The 18,410-nt window shown below is 50.5% G+C and overlaps 1 protein-coding gene across 2 annotated transcripts in view; it reads left to right on the top strand.

Moving 5' to 3' along the window:
• Positions 1-2,622: 2,622 nt before the first annotated feature.
• Positions 2,623-18,410, top strand: part of LOC144162912 (latrophilin Cirl-like) — a 254,934-nt gene continuing 239,146 nt past the window's right edge. The window contains exons 1-2 of one of the 2 annotated variants that reach the window (XM_077693632.1): positions 2,624-2,910; positions 3,047-3,127. The gene's annotated coding sequence lies outside the window, so the exon portion shown is untranslated. Of the gene's footprint in view, positions 3,128-18,410 lie in introns of both variants that reach the window. The other variant, XM_077693635.1, reaches the window with a different exon arrangement.

Genomic DNA, 18,410 nt, shown 5'->3' with positions numbered 1-18,410 from the left:
AGGATAGCTAGACCCCCACCTGCAATGTGGGAAGCCAGTGACAGCCCGAACCAACGGCACATCCATGGGGCACATCGTTCCTCACGGCCGCCCCGCAGCATGCCCGTACCGTCGGCGCAGGCGCTTTCTGCCAACCACCACCTCACTTCGCGGCCGCCAGCGGGCGCCACCCGTCGCGCACGTGCGCTTAGTGACGTCACGTTGTTTACATACAGGGAGAGGTCCATTGTTTGTGCGTTTGTGTGTGTGTGCGCGCACCGGTGGTAATATGTGTTTATGCGTTTACCTACTCACTTTGGCCATTCGACGGATCGGAGTCCAAATACGCGAACCACGACAGAGCTGCAAGTTTCACCTCAGACCTTGCAACCAGACCCCGACAGTTTCAACCAGACAGTTTCAGAGTACGGGGCAAAACACGTATAACCGCTACTAAATACATACCGGTCTTTGGAGAGGAAGTAAAGATTCGTTTTGCTGGACGTGCTTGGTCGGCTGCTTGATTTTTGTTTGGTTGTATCAATTATCACCGAGGATACCGGGCAGGGAAACATTCGGACGTGACTTGTAAGGGGTACGTACCCCTGTGGAAATCTTGAAGTGCCTGAACACGGGGAGAAACTGAGTTCGGGAAACTTTTGAGAGACAAAAAAAGTCCAGCAGGTAATCAAATTGTGACAGAAAGATGCTGGTTTTGGGGAACGGCTGTAAACGTATACTGGGATTCCCTAACCAAGTTATTCGTTCTCTCTCTCGCCGTCTCCATGTTGATTGATGAATCGATTGCATTTATATCTCCTTAGCGGGTGTGCTTACAGGGCGGCAATAGCTTTTAGCAGAAAGTGTAATCTTGTTCAGTTCAGACTACACTTGACTAACGTAGACTTAACTAACCTTAACGTAGCATGTAATAAGTTCACCAAGAGTAGACACCTAAACTATATAATGGAGGAAGAAACCGAATAATTTAGACAGCATCCAATTCCAGGTATTCGACTGTCTGCCTTCTCCATGCTTTTCATGTACAAGCAGCCTCTTGCGTATAACGGTATAAGATGACACTGACAAATATTTGACCTCCTAAATACTGCAATAACTTGCAAGAAAGGGAGGCGGCAATCTCTTTGCACAAACAAAGTTGAACTTTGTCCATGTGTCGCCGAGTGCATTGGTCGAGCAGGTACGCATTTTCTTTTCGTAAATGGGTACCACTTCCCACCAGGCTTTGGACCATTGCTTACCTTTACTCTCATGTATGTTATGTTAGTTTAGCATATTAATTATTGCCCTGAGATCTTACCTGGACCCGCAAATCCTGACTGAAAACTTGCCCTACTTTGCAGATTGCTAGCAGGCTGCTTTCTCGCTCTTGTGTGTACAGCGAAATCTCTGTAGGGAATTTTCGCAGCTCGCTTAATTGCGGCTTTATTGCATGCCTCCGCTCTTCCAGATAGCAAACGCCTCCTGCCAATATCGACACCAGTAATTAACGTTCGGCGCGAGGTTTCATTATTACGGCGTTGTTAACGCGTCACAGAACACGGCCGCGCGGAAGTCGCTTTAACGGAAGCCCAAAATGAAACCGCCTCGAGCGACGTTTCCTTGTCGAGAACCGTGACTGCTCCAGATTCGCTTCATCGGTTACCGCTAAGGCCGAAGCGCAATCGGCCAGTCCCCGGCGAGCGTAACGCTGATTCATGTTCCCACCCCCTTCCCCAGACTCCGAGGAGGCCGGTAAAGAGAAAGTGTACATAACTTCGAGGGTGGGGGACCTTAGCAAGACGCTCGGGCGTTTTCCCCTTCTCATTATTGGCCCGGCGCTAAGGCACGTCCGCCGTGCATCGTGCGTGGGGGGAGGAACGTATGACGGCTCCAAAACGAGAATCGACGACCCCCACGCTGCGCAGATATGACTCGGGTCTGGAACCCCTCTCCACGCGAAGGCCGCGGGCAACACGTTTTCATTTCCGGAACTGAGCGGAGCCTGGCCGAAAGAGCGCCGAACAGCGTGCACGACCGCGGCGAGTGTGTCAGCAGCCAAGCACGCTGCGGACTCTCCCCCCAGTCTGCAGCGTATCCGAGACAGAAGACGCATGTCTGCTTGATTAACCTGGACGACGACGCCACAGTGTTTTCTGCCACTTCGGGACGCGACCGGGAGAAATCAGTGGCCGAGGGAGACGACCGACCCCCCTTGCTCCCCCAAATAGATCCGCGCAAGGAAAGACAAAGGTTGAACAAAAGGAATCAAGTGCAGAAGCACCGGAGGGGGCGCAGAACCGAGCTAGAAGACACGCAAAGCAAACAATCCAACAGTCAATCCAAAGAACAAAGAAAAGCCGAAGCCAAGTGCGACACCCCACTCTGTTCGGGCAGACGGTAGCGTAGCAGACGACGCAAACGAGCCGCTTCGTTCGGGGCACGCTTGCTTCTGTTGCTTCGCCTGCCATAGCGCAAGAGCTGTGCGCGAGGTAGAGCGGTGGAAAGAGCAGGTTTCTTCCAATCGGATCAAGGAAAGTAGCGCGTCTTCCGAAATCTTGCCCCGCGATTGGCGGAGAGTGCGCGCTTTTGGGGAGAGGAGGGAGCGCTCTGCGCGATGGCGCCCCTCGCGGACGCTTGGCGCGCCCGTCGGACTCTGGCATCAGACGCGATTCACGCCGTTGCTTTATCGGACGGAGTGTGCTAGGTGCGGGAGTTTCGAGCGGCTCTTTTCGCGAGCGCCGCTTCCAACGCAGCGTGTTTGAGCGTTGTTTGGGTTCGTGGTCGCTGCTGCATCGTTTCGGTCCCCATCCGGCGCGGAGTGAACGCCGATTGATCTCGTGCTGCGGAGTGTGACAGTGGTTGTGTAGCTCCAGTGACGCCGTGTTTTCGGAGCAACTGGTCGGCGTGCTAACACCGGACACACAACAGGTAGTTTTCGTTGCGGGTGCCGTCAGTGTATAACGTTTGCCGCTGATCGGGTCGCGCCTTTTTGGGCATGGCGGTCAAACTCGACTGACATCTCGTCGGCACACTTGGTTCTACGAAATATATTTCCGGGACGCAGGAGTGACAAGGATTTGAACGTCGAGCTTCAGCGGCTCTGGGATAACGTCTGGCTCGTCCTTAGATGCTTCTTGACAACCAGGTAAGCAGCTTGTTTGGCTTTCTTTTTTGTCTCTTCCCCCTCACTTGTTTTATTAGCTACGTCGCGTCTATTAATTGTCTCAACCCACGCCATCCCGCTTTATTTTGCAGTCGCAAACGTCACTGCCTCCTTTCTGGTTGTTTTTTTCTCTGAAAGCGCCCGGAACAACTCATCGATCACTGTCACTGAGTGAAGCAAAAGTAACAAGCTTACGATCGCAGTGGAAGCTATAAGCGGTCGTCAACGCGTTACAACTTTTCCTACAACGTTGTTTCCTAGTGGGTTGTTTTTGGTCCAAATAGTTGCTGGGACCCTGTAACTACACACTTCAGGTGGTTAACGTAAGGTAGTAGCGCGATGTTATCTGCGAATCAAAGACGTGAAGCAGACTAGATCCGCCCGGAGTCGCCGCTGTTTGCCTGCTGGATTTGGATTACATTCTTTTCGTTCTTCTGGGCGTCCGCCGAGTTGCCGATGCTACTGCGCTGCGAACAAGTTCCGGTTTGCTTGAGTAACGTTCCAATCTCCTAGTAAGGAGCGGCTCGTATCGCACACAGTTGGACCTGACGGGCGTTTTTTTGGAACCGGGGAGATGTCGCGTTTTCCGTTGCGTGCTGGCTTCTTTTCGCGAGACACGCTGTCGGCGCGCCAAAAGCGTTGCTGACAACCGCACGGCCGGGAAGCTGTCAGCGTCTGCGCTCGCTGAAAACCGCGCCAGAATTTAGGCGTGAGACGGCGGCGTCTTCATTTTTGAGTTTCTTTCCTTGTGCGTTTGCAGTTATTCCCCAGCCGTGAAAAAAGAAGCCCTCGCATTTAGAACAGCCGCGAAAAACCGAAGTGTGTTTCGGTGCGTGCGTCGTTCCCTGCTGTGTTTCGATCAGCAGTAGTTGACTTCGACACGGTTCAGTATCGAACTTTCCGGCTCTATGACGTGACATATGCGGGCTCTGCGTCGCACCTGCTCGCTACAAGCGATTACGAAGCAAGCTTAATTTTTTCCACGTATACATGAATTGCGTATAGCGTATGATTGCCGGAAGATCGCTGTGATCAAGTTTCTGAAGGCTTGAGATTTCGCGTAACGCTAGTTCGCTCTAATATTTCCTCACCCGCGCACACGTGAGACCAGGACTGTAATTCTTTCGCCTGCGGTCGTAAACAGCACGCCACTGATTACTCGCTATCTGAGTTTGGCGTTCGTAATAATGCACAAGTTACCAGTCTAAAATCAAATCGCTGTGTGAAAGCTTTCACTTTCGAATATCTCCCTCCGCCATAGAAAGTGGTAATCCGGGCATCAAAAGAGTACAGAACTCTTTTCACGTGAAACTTTTCCGTAGGGGGATGTCCAGAGTCTACGTGCCGAAACAGCTGGCGAAGCAGCTGCAACACGTCGTTGGCAGGAACGATGGCGTAAGCACTTTCGACCCGCCGAGTAAGACGACGACCCAGCGCTCCGATAACGCGCGCCAAACGAGGGCGTTGGTCGTCTAGCTATTACCAGTTTTGATAAAGTTGGCGTGTTTAGCCAGACACGTTCCGGAGCTGTTGACGGAACACCGCGTCAGGTTGGTTTGCGAAACGTTTCGGGCTGTCAGCGGCGCTCTGTTGATTTGCCTTATTGATCTTGGAACACAATCTTTTTTGCTTTGCGTACCGTGGGAGTGAGCGACTTGTGGCAGGAAACGTTGGAAAGATTGTCAAGTTATATTTTTCGCCCCGTTCTCCGCTTCGGTTCGTTTTGCTGCGAAACAGACGTCTGAAGTAACAAAAGAAGGGAGTGGCTTTTGATTTAGTTCGTAGGTTTTGGTACAGTCGTCGGCAAATGATTAAAAAAACGGGGATACGTGTTTGAGTCGGGCGCTGGGCGATTCTAGCGTCTTCTACGTATAGGAAGTGAATAAATGATGAAGCTTTTCTATTAAACGGCTTTAAGAAGGCGAAAGAAAAAAAAATTCAGGTTTTTTTTTTTAGGGGGGGGGGGGGGGGGGGTTTGCTTTGAACAACTCGCTGGGCGAAAAAAATATTGAGATGAATGGCCCTTTGATATTGATTGATGTAGGATGCGGGTTCGATTCCCGGCCGCGGCGGCCGCTTTTCTGATGGAGGCGAAAAGCAAAAACACCCGTGTGTTCGAGATTTGGGCGAACGTTAGATGCCAGGTAGTCAAAATTAATCCGGAGCCCTTCACTACGGCGCGCCTCATCGCCTACGTTGCGTCGGCGCGTTAAACCCTACAATCAAATCAATCAACGCGTAAACTCTCGTCACGGGCGAACAGCGTTGAAACCAGATAAGTTTAAATGGTTCGAGTGATTCACAACAGGCATCTACCCTGGTTGGGAGCGGCATTTTGTACCAATTTTAGTTTTCGCCACCGTTGTCTCGAAAGTTGCCAGAAGTTAGATATCTTTATCGGCTACACGCCGCTTCAATATCCCAGCCATTGTTACGTAGCGGATGCCATAGCGCAGCGTTATTTCTCCGCGCAGTAACAAAGAAATTCAAATTCGCTTTCTAAGCGCCGAAGCTGCGTCTGCGCTGAGACGCTTCAGTGGGCGGGGCGCCCTCGGCATTACGAAACCGCTCTATTGTTCTGCGCTCGATGCATTTGCTCCGGAGGTTGTGGTGAAGATTTTCCAGGTGTCGAGGGGCGCGTTGCACAAGTCATTCTTGAGTACCGAGACCTCTAACGAGTCATGCATGAATGATTTTGCACTTACATGCGAATGTAGACGCCATGGTTACTTCCAAACGTATATACCCCTTTTAGTCACGAATTATTATATTCACTGCAGAAAAATTCCATACTTGCAAATTTAGCAGTGTCAAGTGTCTAGAGGTAAGAAAAAAAGGGTTCAGTCTCTCTAGAATACGTATTACGCAAATGGTGTCGCGTCCTCATACGGAGACACCATTACTCAATCCTGCTTTTCCCTATAAAAAATAATAAATATCCTGAAGCAGTTTACAAACAAGGAGGTAAAATAATAATTTCTCCACATGAAAGATGTGTTTTTAGCCTTTACAAATGATTTACGCCACAATAAAAGATAATTCTTAGGAGGGCAACACACCGGATCTCCCACAAAACTTGGTGGCGTCTATTTTGAAACGATATTTAGAGTGCGGTTCCGCCATTCCACATCACCTGGTGCTATGTTTCACTTCTGTAGTTTTCGAAAATCAGCCGAACCGCTCTGCAGCATGAACTCTTTCGTTTTCACGAGGAAAACGACGGAGAAAGTCGCGTCTCCATATGGAGACATGGTGACTGAAAGGGATACAGTTGAACCTCATTATAAGGAACACTGATATAGTGTATTATCGGGCATAGCGAACTAAATGCGAACTTTGATTGGTCACGCTTCATTTGAATGACAGTTATATCTTTTATAACGAAAGTAAAACTGTGAGAGGCGGGCGCACTGTCGGTTATAACGAAGAATTATTGAACACTAGGCTGATAAGCTGCATGGAAAAAACTCCCGGCGTACGAAACTGCAAAAGTAGAAAAGGCCCCTTTGTCCGTGGACACTGGAAAACTTCATCCTGTTCAAGGCTGTGAATAGCCACCAGACAAAGATCACACCTTTCCTCGAAAAAATAGGAACGCAGGCCTGTTTTGTCAAATGAACTTTGTTCTGTTGTAATTTCCTGTTTTTTGTGCTGGTTCATTGAGCTTGAAATGCCACAAGGAGAATGATAAGGGTTACCTTGTTTATTGTAGGTTCGAAGATTAACATAATGCGTTCTCCTATCAAGGATTTTTGCGGGACCCAAATTACCGATTGGTTTGTACCGATTTTTAGTTCCACTGTTACAACGAATATCGGTTATAACGAACTTCATTACTGTCCCGATACTACTTTATTATAACTAGGTTTGACTGTATCTGCGTCTGTTACAAGCACCTGACAGTTGCGCTCATTAAAAAGATTACTTATACTGTCAATATATGCGTTACACATCCATCGATTGTTCCGTTCGTCCGCTGCTTCCCAGGGACTACTCGTTTACGATCACTAGATTTGTATTCTCGCTTTCTGTTAAAGCTTGACTTTTTACCAGCACACCGTTCGTTCTCGGAGCTGCTGCGTGTTTTTTGGACGTATACCCGCGCGAAATCATGCTTCGTCCGTGTTCCTACAGAACGTCTAGAAAGGCCCCATCTTGCAGCAGCGTACGCGTCACCTTCGGGTGTGCTGATGATTTCGTATGCATATACGCACAACAATGTTGTATGCGTGTTCCGAGAGAACGTCCAGGAAGAAGGGCCCACATTTTGCAGCCACGTATGCGTCACCTATCATGATGATGATTGTGCATACCCGCAGCGCGCCACAATGCCGCGTGCTTGTTCCGAGAGAAGCTCTCCAGGCGGGACCACATCTTGCCGCGACGTGCGGCTTCACCTATCCGCTCGCCAGGGTGCCGTGGCTTTCCGACCCGGCCGCGTCTCCACGCCCTCGGCACCCAACAGTCGACGCCAGCCACCCCGCCAGTGTCGCCCGTTGGACCTCCGCTGACAGAGAGCGCTGACCCAAGCAGCAGAAGCCGTAGAAGAGCCCAGGCGGATGCCTGCATATAAAAGAAGGGGGAGCCCGGCGCGTCGTCATCAAGCGCGCTCATTGTCTCGGCTGTCCGGCGCGGCCGGCGCGATAAACAATGCCGGGCCCGGCTGCAACCCTGGCGGCGGCGGGGCCCTTTCTTCCAAAACCCGCCGCAGCAGCCGCACCACAACCAGCCTCCTGGGCGAAACGGGAGAGAGGGGGAGCCAGTTTTCGGCATCGCGGTTCCCCCCTCTGTAGCGGGGCGCCGCCGAAACGGTCGGCGGGAGCGGCACACGTCCGAGACGAGGAGGCCCGTGAGACGGTTCGCCTTCGCTTGTGAAGTCGTACCAGTCAAAATTTCCCCCTGGCTGACATCACAGCATGTGGTCGATCGGTGCAGATGTTGTTCACGTGCTGAAGTTTGAAGAGGTGACCTTGGACTGTGAACGGGGCTTGTTGTCTGCCGTCGGTGTGGTGTGGATGGGAACTCGGCAGGCAGCCCGGCGGCGGCACCGCCACTTGGTTTACCGTGCTCGTGACCGGCTGGGCAGATTACCACGCGCTGGGAGCAAGGTGGGCTGTGTGAGCGAACACCTTGCGGCGAACAGTAGAGAAGAGCTCGTCCATTTGCCTGCCGGCTGGCTGGGACGGTCGGATCGCACGCTGTCGCGTTTGCCTCCAGGTCGCTGTTGCGAGATATTTCAGTGCGCAGAGGGTATTAGAAGGGGTGAGAGAGCACCGCCCTGGTAGTGTTGTGGGTACCGATACGCCGAGGATTTTTTTTTTTTCGTTCTGCTGGTCCCGCTCCTTTGTCTAGAGAGGATTGGACCTAAGCAGGAGCTACGTGCTTTGTCGTCATCATCATTATCGTAATCGCTCACCTCTGCTTATCGCTTAATGAGTTCCAAGACGACTCCCAACAATGTAAAAGTTGCGTAGTCACACGCCATTCGTACGCGGTGGTTGTCCTTGTCTAGACACTTCGTCTAAGCGTTGGCTACCTAACTGCGCTGCTTGCTGTCTCTTCTTATCGTCACGTGTCCTGCCCAGGTCCACATCGTTCCGTTCGAAGGTGTAATCTTTGAGAAGTACCTTCAAAAATGCTGTAGCACTTCAGGCTTAACGCAGATGTACAGAAAACTCAAACTCAACCAGCTATATTGTGGCTGTAGTGATGAAACGCCTGCGTTAGCTAGCAAACGTTTAAGGGGTGTTTCCTCAAACATTTAAGGTTACTTCAAAAAAAAAAAAAAAAAAAAAGAGAGGTCTGCGATACACGAGTGAAAGTAACGAAGCAGTCAGCATTGCAAACGTCTCCGCATGCCAGAGCATTATTTTCGTTATTGCAGCGAGCCAGTAGGCAGTAAACCGTTCGACTCGGGGATACGGGAAACATGTATTCTTTGTGGCTTAATTTGCTCGCGAGTGTATTCTTTGTACATTCTTTTTTTTCATTACGCCTTTTTACGCGTGGAAACAAATGTTTGTGTGACCAGTAGTTCCACTAAATATTTACCCATTAGAAATGTTACTTGATGTTGGGTTGAAAGTATGATTATAAAGTTTCAGTGATAAAAAATTACGGTAAGGGTTCGTCTCAGAACCAGCCATTACTTGCCCAGGCCAACACGTCAGAATATGAATGTCGCTGCTCACGGTCATTTTGTGGGTATGCGAGGGAGCGAGGGAGTGAGACACAGGCACGAGGGATACAGCCGACATTGCGCGTGATGTGCTAGTTCGTATAGCGTTATACGTCTCCTTCAGCTTATCATAGACCCGACTCAGCTTTCCGTAGACTTCACTCAGGTTGTCAGGGCATTATTGAGCTTATCGTGTTCGTACTCAGCTTGTCGTCTATTGTGCTGCTGAGCACAAGGCGAAAAGCAGAAGCGCCCGTGTGTACGAGATTTCGGCGCACGTTGGAGATCCCCCAGTCGTCAAAAATTAATCCGGAGCCCTCCACTACGGCGCGCCTCATCGCGTTGCGTTGCGTCCGCGTGTTAAAGCCCTGCAATCAATCAATCAATGAAGCTTGTCGTCTATACTCAGCTTGTCGCAGACATTAATCAGCTCCTCGTCGATTTTACTCGTGAAGGTAATAATAATACTAAGCCCTTGCTCCGCTTTTAAAATTACATTTACACCGTGCTACGCAGCGAAAACCCTGACATCCAGCAGTGGGCCGTCCAAAGGGCCGAAGACGCCGCCAGGAGTCAAGATATCTTGGCCGTCGTCTAAGGCGCCACGGGCCTGAATAGGTATCTTCTTTGGACTAAATAAAGTTATTATTTCCTCCTCCGCTGGCGTGAACGCGACAGGACGTCGCGTTGCATGTGTGGTTGACGCGGCTTGGGGCAACTCGATCCATTCACCAGCGAAGCGTGCATCGGGTTTCTGTTTACACCGCAACGCTTCGGCGGTGTAAACGGGCGTTTACCTAATGATGGAGAAGGTTCGAACAGCAACACAAGCGCCGCCCTGATTGTCCGCGACCGTCCGTCCACTGTTCCGTTAACTCAACGCTAAAGCATCAACGGTTGCGTCTAATGAACGCACACGCACCCACCTTTTGCGGTATACTGTTGAACTCAATTTGCGCATCGCTGCGTAGTTCGCCAAACGCGTCTCACGTTTACGGCGTGGCTTCGCGGATCTCGTTCATTTCCGCGCTTTATTTTTCAACGCCGGACAATCATGACCGCGATATGTGCGAGGCGCGCGCATGCGTGTTGCGTTTCGCCCTGATTAGAGCGACCCGAGCGCCTCAGAGATTGCGGAAAGCCTGCCTCGGCATCTCCTCTCGCCCGACCGCCGAGAGGTTCGCCCGCGTCGTTCGACAGCGATGTCATATTTTAGAACCCGGAACAATCAGCAGGACGAAAGGCAGTGTTTTAATAATGGAAGTGGGGCCGTGTTCTCACTACGCCGAGGCTTTCTCCTTATTTGGAGGTGTTGGTCGGCTGACTTCGTTCCTGAGTTCCGCGATGTTTCGTTCGCCTCCGTACATACACGATCGGCCGGTCCGTTGGCGGCCGGGGCAGGGCCAGCCGCTGTGTTCCCGGCTAACGATGCCCGAGAGCGTGGTCGTCGTCGTCCACGGTAGGAGGGGTGTGGAAACCGGTTTTCCCGCGCTGTGCGGCGGCGTGCAAACGCCGCCAAGACTGCAATGCCTCACAACTCCCCTGCGACATCTCTGCCGTGATCTTTTAAGTCCTTCCTTTGAGACGAGCGGATAGGGGCGACGAAATATGACAGTCTGTGGGCTTTTGCCGGAGGAGAGGACGAGAGTTGGAGCATCCGATCGTTTTATCCTGGAGGCACCTGACGGGCTTTCCTGCCAAGCACGCCGCATTCGCGGTGCAGGCGGCCGGCCATGGGAAGCCGCACACGGGGCGGCGGCTGCCGCGCGAAGTTACCGCCGCTGTGTTTTGTTGTTCTGGCTGTTTTTGTTTTTTTCCCGCCGCAGTGCGAGCGAACGCGTGCGCGAGTGGTGGTAGCGGAGAATTCGGAAAACGTTTGCTCGCCGACCGACTCCCGGAGTTCTTTCTTTTCTTTGTTTCGTTTTCCGCGTCGTTCTCCGCGCTCTCTTTTTCCTCATTTTCTTTCCGGTATAGCTGCTGCCGTTCTCGTAGCCGCGTCTGGGCGTTTCGTCCGAGAGTAGGCCCCCTACGCGCTGTAATTGTAATAATATGCACGGTTCCTTCCCGTGGGACGGCATTAGGTAAGCGCTGGTTTGCGAGCCACCCGCGGTGTTGTCTCAGTCTTCCCGCAACTGGCGATGAGGTCCGGGTTCCGACCGACGTGGGTTCGGGCTGCTCTAACTGGATACACGGGGAGGGGGCACAGAATCGTTCCGGCATAAGAGTCGAACCTCGTTATAACAAAGTACTATCGGGACAGCAAATTAGTTCGTTATAAACGATATTTGTTGTAACAGTAGATGGAGAAATCGGCTATAGCAAATCGACAATCTGGCTCGCGCAAAAATACTTGACACACAAAAAAAAAACATTCACGCATCACCATTACGGCGAGTGGGCGAAGCACTGGGGATCGTTCTTACCGTAATTCACTCGTGGCATTGCCCACTCGCGCATGTAAATGAGTGACAACGCGTGTGTACAGTATGTAAAATTCTAATCCAATCCTTTACAATTCAATTTAATCCAATGCAATCCGTTTCAATCTAATTCAAATCCAATCCAATCCCATGCTCCTCGCGCATGCGCAACACTGATTACACGTCGCCAAGCCCCGGACAAAGCGGGTCGTCCTAGGGTGCTTCGCCCTCTAAAATCCATTTTGAAGCTTCCAACCCACCATATAAACAAGGCAACTTTTACCTTTCTCCTTGTTGCATTTCAAGCTCAATGAACCTGAACATGAGTACGCTAAATTACAAAAGAACAGAGTTCACTTGATAAAACACACCTGCGTCCTTGTTTATTTGATGAAGGGTGTGATCTTCGTCTGGTGGCTACTCAAAGCACTGAGCAGGGCGAAGTTTTCCAGTGTCCACGAACAAAAGGGCCTTTACAATTATGCAGTTGCGGACTACGGGGGTTCTTCCAAGTAGCTTGGCACCCTCCTGGTGAAATATTTCGTCGTTATGTTCGATATCACGCGCGGCTCCTACGGTTTCAGTTTCGCTGTATCCGATAATTCGCTATAACAGCGTTCGTTGTAACGAGGTTCAACTGCATACTAAAATCCTCGCGGCATTTATTCCTCATGATTTGAAGTTCATTAATTCAACTCGGCAACGGCATGGCTTTCTCACACTCCATTTCGCAATGCCACACTCGTGGTTACCTTAAAAATGACGGCATAATTGACTCCAATTAGACTTCGTCCTTGAATCCCGCCGGCAGCGTAACGCTTAGGTTAAATAGGCCGTTGGCTGTACACTGTATTTATCGAAGAGCTTACCGGCATTCCTAGTTGTTGACCCAGTTGATCGGTGTAATCGACGTTCTTCATGGCCGCATTTGTAAGTAGTTGAAGGCGCCGTGAACAGACATTGATACTCGCTGTACAAGAGGGTGTGTCTTGCCGGAACCTGGTAGTATACCGGTAGGACACACACGCGCGCACGCATCTCACCTTTCGCCTTGACCATTAACTGGGCCGAGCTGCATCGCAGCGCACACAATGCAACTTTGAACGATCTGTCGTGAAAGTCCAGAAATGGGGCTGAACATTGTAAAAGAGCCAGCTGGGGGAAAGTGGTGCTAAACAATGTAAAATAACCAGCTGGGGGAAAATGCTCCTCGGCATTTGCAGCTTAATTCTGAGAGGATTTAGTGGGCGTGGCAATTATCTGAGACAACGAAATCAAGACGAGTTATAACTCTGCGAAGTGTACTTGGTTTCTTTATCACACCACAAATAAAGGAATAGAATCGAAAAAACTCCCACCCCCCCCCCCCCTCGCGGGAACCCCTGTGTAGATGCGACGCATAGGGGGTTCACGTTGCAGCGTTGGACAGCGGAGGAACGGCGCTGGAACGGTGGAGCGGAGCGGCGCAGGCACGGCGTTTTATAGCGCGCGTAACGGTGAGGGGACGCGCCGGCGCCAGTGCGTCTGCCGCGGCAATGACGCAACACAATCCACTTTAATCCAATCCAATCGAATCCAATCCAAGCCCCTCGCGAGAGAGTGTTCGCTATCGGAGAGGAGAGTGGGTGAGCGGCGGAGAGCGCAGCTGGCGCGGCGAGGAGAATGGGGGAGGGGCGGACGCCGACGATGCCGAATGCAGGGACAAGGCGAGTGAATGAGATGCAGTCGCATCTAATAGACGTCATAGCTGAAATTTAGCGGGAGAAGTGGGCTTAGACTGGACGTGTCATGCCAAGAATAGACAACAGGCGGACCAACAAGTTAACGGGGTGTGGCTACCGAAAGGCGAAACTAGAAGTAGGAGGAGACGATTAACGCGATGGAGGGATGAGATCAGAAAATTCGGGGGCAAGGGATGGACTGCATAGGACAGGAACGGCTGGAGGATCTGGGAGAGGCGGTAAATTCAAACAGGCTGAGGATGACGACGGCGGTGATGATGATGACGACTATGGGGGAAGGTTTCACCCGAACATAAAAAAGCCATGCGGGGTGCAAACAGGCTGCTGATGACGACGATGATGATCTGGAAGGAAAATGTCAGCCGAGAAAGAAAGCCATGGGTTGAGAAGCTGGTTTTGTATCAATAACACCAGGGCGCGCGCACGCCTTGGTAGAGCGATAAACGTTTCTGTGTAGCCGCTCCAAGTAGCGCGCTTCTTTTTTCTTCTTCATTTTTTTCCCCTAACGTCTAATACCCCTGTCACACGGGCACTTTCAATCGCGATTGAAGTGAATCGCGATCGAGTTTTCGAGCGCGCTCGACGTACTGCCGCTGCTACACGGCACGTTTCAATCGCGATTGAGAAGTTGCACGGGTTGCGCTCGTGTTCGCCAGATGGCGCTAACCATGTACTTGCGGCCGGCGTCTGGTAACTTCGCGCGGTCGTAGGTATACGTGACTATGTAAATATTACCTCACGCTTATTTGGGTCAAGTTATTTGACACAATTTGTGGCGTTAGTAGAAGTTGTCACATTCTGTGCCATTGCTGAGCGGGGACGAGAGTATCGCCGCCTTCGTTCGATCGCGCTTGGAAGCCTCGATCGCGCTTGAGAAACCAGGATTGAGTTCGAGCGGGATCGAGCTCGATCGCGATTGAAACTGCCGTGTAGCAGGTGCCCGATCCGGATTGAGCTCGATCCGGATCGACTCAATCGCGATTGAAAGTGCCCGTGTGACAGGGGTATAAGAGATGAGATAAACACCTGAACTTTTCTTTTTCTTGTGCTGCGCGCGCTATATCCAGAGCGAGCGTTCCCACTGCTGCTACCGAAAATGAAGGGGATATGCAACAAATATTTTGGGCTCGGCTGAAAACCATACGTTCAGACCCTACGTTTACTCTTTTGTTGTGGCACGCGAGATATGCCGAAGCAAGCGGGCAACTTCTAAGCGACCTGTAGCTACTGCTTTCCCCGAGAAAGTAGTACTTGCGTAACAAACGGGAATGCGAAGGCCAACAATGCAGTACGGCAAATTGCCGCGTATGGTAACTGGTCAGCAGAGCGTCTCAAACGACGTCTGGTATGCAAGTGATCCCCCCAGACACTTTCCGCCAGGCAACCATCTATTATTTCGCTTCCATTCCTACAAGCTCGCGAAGGAACACGAAAGTCAAAAACAAACGACCGACTTCGTTTTCAAGGAGGGCGCAAAATGGTTCAATCGGTTCCCCTTCGTACTCAGCCACGTCGTGGCTCCTTGAGAGTTTCTTTTTCTTCTTGGCGCCCCGCTTTCCGAGTGCTTTGACGCGAGCAGCAGCAGCAGCGCTGTTGTCGCGTCCTCCAGATTACCTGTTCCCGTCCCCCCGACTGTCGGCCGGATGTGAAGCCCGGGAGGGGGGCGGCGTCAGCGCGGCACCACCTGTGAATCGACGTCGAAATAGCGCATTGTTCTTGCTCGCGCGCTCGAGGCCCGCGGTGGGCGGCGGCTGATGCTCACTCCAGAGGCGTGGAGCCTCTTCCTCTCATTTCCTTTGTCTTTCGCGCCGGTCCAGTCCTCTTCGTTTTGTTGCCTCGCGTTTGTCTCTTCTCTCTTTTTGAACTCCCCTCGAAGAAGCCCTCCTCCCTTCCTCTTGGTTATACGCTTTGCCACATGGCACCCTGCATCGTCGTCCTCTCTCGTGTTCAACTAGATTGCCTTCTTGTCTCTGCCTCCTTTTTCTTGGTTGAGGAAAAGGCTAAACTTTGTTTTTGTTTGTTCTTATGTGTGAAACTTGCGGCAGCAACTCTCACCCGGAATGGTGATGCTCTCGCGTCCATAGCTTTTTTTTTCTTTTCTGGTACATTTTTTTTTCTTTAACGAGTTTTGGCTTCACTGCTTTTGAAGCAGTGAAACCCTCACAGGTAACTTGATTGTTGTTGTTTTTTTCGCCGTTGTTTTTTCTCCCACGTTTCGGTCGCTCCTCCGTACACGGGCGGGAAGTAAAGAAATAAAACTCGACTCCCAGGCGTTTGAGATGAATGCAGTAGGCAGCGCTAATGCGGCAGCCGAAGAGGGAGGGCAACACAAAACGTAACGAGAAAAAGCAACAGCGTGAGGCAAGAAAGCTACAAATATGGAGGCGATAAGCGTGAGTGCGTGGGGCGCGCCGAGGCAGCGAAGAATGAGGCGACATGGTCATTGGGAACGGGATGTTCGCACGCTCGGGTCGAGAACCCTGATGCGGAGATGACCGCTGTCCGTAATTGTGCTGCCTCAATGGGAAGAGGCGCGGAAACACGTCAGGTTCTCAGGTCTACAAACGACTTGCTCACACTCCGCTAAAGCAGGAGAGCTAGTTTCTTTTTTTTTTTTGAGGGGCGAAGCGCCTTTGTCCGTGGCTTGTCCCTTGCCGTTCGTGTACACAGTGTTGCGCATGCGCGAGGAGCATTGGATTGGATTGGATTAAATTGAATTGTATCGGATTGAATTGGATTGGAATTGCATATACTGTACGCACGCGTTGTCACTCGTTTACATGCGCGAGTGGGCAATGCCACGGGTGATTTACGGTGAGCGCTCCCCAGTGCTCCGCCCACTCGTCATGATCCACTTCTTGGGGATGCGTGAATTTTTTTAAGGGCTACTAACGTGAAACGCTTATACGTTGCCTTAGCCACCCCGGCGGTGTCCTGCGAAAAGCCGATTTGATCTTTAGCCCAAACAATCACGTCTAAACTGTTTGGGTTACAAACACAGGAGATGGAAAGAGACCAGGGGGGGGGGGGGGGGGTTGGGTTGTAGCCCTAACTACCGTAAAGTTCCAAGCGAACGCCCACCCACACAACGTAGCCCATCCCCATTTAGGGATGAAATATTCTCAAAGATCTCCCACCCTTTAAACTCGCGGTGGCTTTAGCGCCGACATGTGAAAATAAACTCGAATCATCTATTCACGTGTTGATGCGGTCACTTATCTGTCCTTTCCGCATTGAGCCGAAATTTCGCCCACCTGGTCTTTTTTCGTGATATCTCCGCAGTTTTGGTTGGCGGTGCGGCTACTTTTTTCTAGTTTTTTTTTCGCATTTCACCCGGAAGATCACCCATCTCGTATTTTTCACTTGATATCTCTGTACATTGGGCGGGCGCTCTTCTGGAACACTACGGTATATATTACAGGAACCAGCTAACCAGCGGAGAAACAGTGCGAAATGGTTAAACTGTCCGCATAGCTATTTTGAAACGCCCCTGTTCTGTGCGAGTAGTTATGATGTTCCTGTAACCCGCCCCCGACTGTCGCTTTTCTGATGGAGGCGTAAAGCGAAAACGCCAGTGTGTTGGAGATTTCGGCGCACGTTAAAAATCCACAGGTCGTCAAAATTAATCCGGAGCCCTCCAGTACGGCGCCCTTCATCGCCTGTGTAGCGTCGTCGCGTTAAACCTCGTAATCAAATCAAAGACCCGCCCCCGACTGAGGTGACGAGAATAGCGATAAGCGGGGCTCTTATCCGGCCACTTATCGGGCGCGGGGACGCGCGCGCCGACACCGGTTTCAGATTCCTCAGCAAATACTATTCCAACGAGTGTGGCACGATGGGTGAATCACCGTGTCTGAATGCCTTGGCCGCCGAGTGCCAGTTTCCTGTGCAACGTGCGTATTTCAGCGATTGTCAAGAGCTCGCCAGGGAAGCGGGGCCCGATATGCTCTCTGAGCCGACATATATATTTGTCAACGTTTCGTTCGGATGCCGAAAGGTCCGGCATGTGATTCTGAATCACGCTATATATATATATATATATATATATATATATATATATATATATATATATATATATATATATATATATATATATATATATATATATATATATATATATATATATATAGCGTGATTCAGAATGGGATGAGGAATGAGGGGCGCTCCATTGAATTAAGACAGAAATAAGGGTTGGCAGTCAAGAAAGCCTCGGAAAGCAAAGGGGAGAATGTAGTAGGTAATTGATATAGCTGACGAATTTGGAAAGACAGAAGGGGAGAATGCTGTAGGTAATTGAAATAGACGACGAATTTGGAAAGACAGAATTCTGTCTTTCCAAAATCGTCATCTGTTTCAGTTACGTACTACATTCTCCCCTTTGCTTTCTGAGGCTTTCTTGACTGCCAACCCTTATTTATGTCTGTCTACACATATATATTGTGATGAATAAGTTCCGGGATTTGGTTTCAAAACGACATGAGGCAGAACGCCGTATGAAAACGATGGTAAAACTATACGTTTCGACGGGGTCCGGTCTTCGTCAGAGTCAACATACGTGCGTGCTGCCTCTCGTGTATATATATATATATATATATATATATATATATTTACACACATTTTATCGTGTTTGTTTTTCTGTCTCCCATTTGACTAAAATAAAATCTGAGCGCCGCTGAAGCGAATTCGCTACGACACAGCTTTGTTTTGTCTGGTTACAAAATTTTCTTTTAACTTCGGTTCGTTGTACGTTGTAACTCGTGTACGCACTAAAAGCGTAGTGCTTGCGGGACGAGTTGTTAGTCGACATACGAAAACATTGCTTGGGAAACCAGCACTGCTAGCTATGGGCAGCAGACACCACAACCGTCGTAAAACAAAGAAATAAATAACAGTTCTGGAGCGGGCTTTCGGTCATGTGAAATGCA

The sequence above is a fragment of the Haemaphysalis longicornis genome, unplaced genomic scaffold (genome assembly GCF_048455015.1).
Source record: "Haemaphysalis longicornis isolate Haplotype H1 unplaced genomic scaffold, Haemaphysalis longicornis Haplotype H1 scaffold_12, whole genome shotgun sequence".
Lineage (NCBI taxonomy): Eukaryota > Metazoa > Arthropoda > Arachnida > Ixodida > Ixodidae > Haemaphysalis > Haemaphysalis longicornis.
This window is presented reverse-complemented; position numbering and strand designations above follow the sequence as displayed.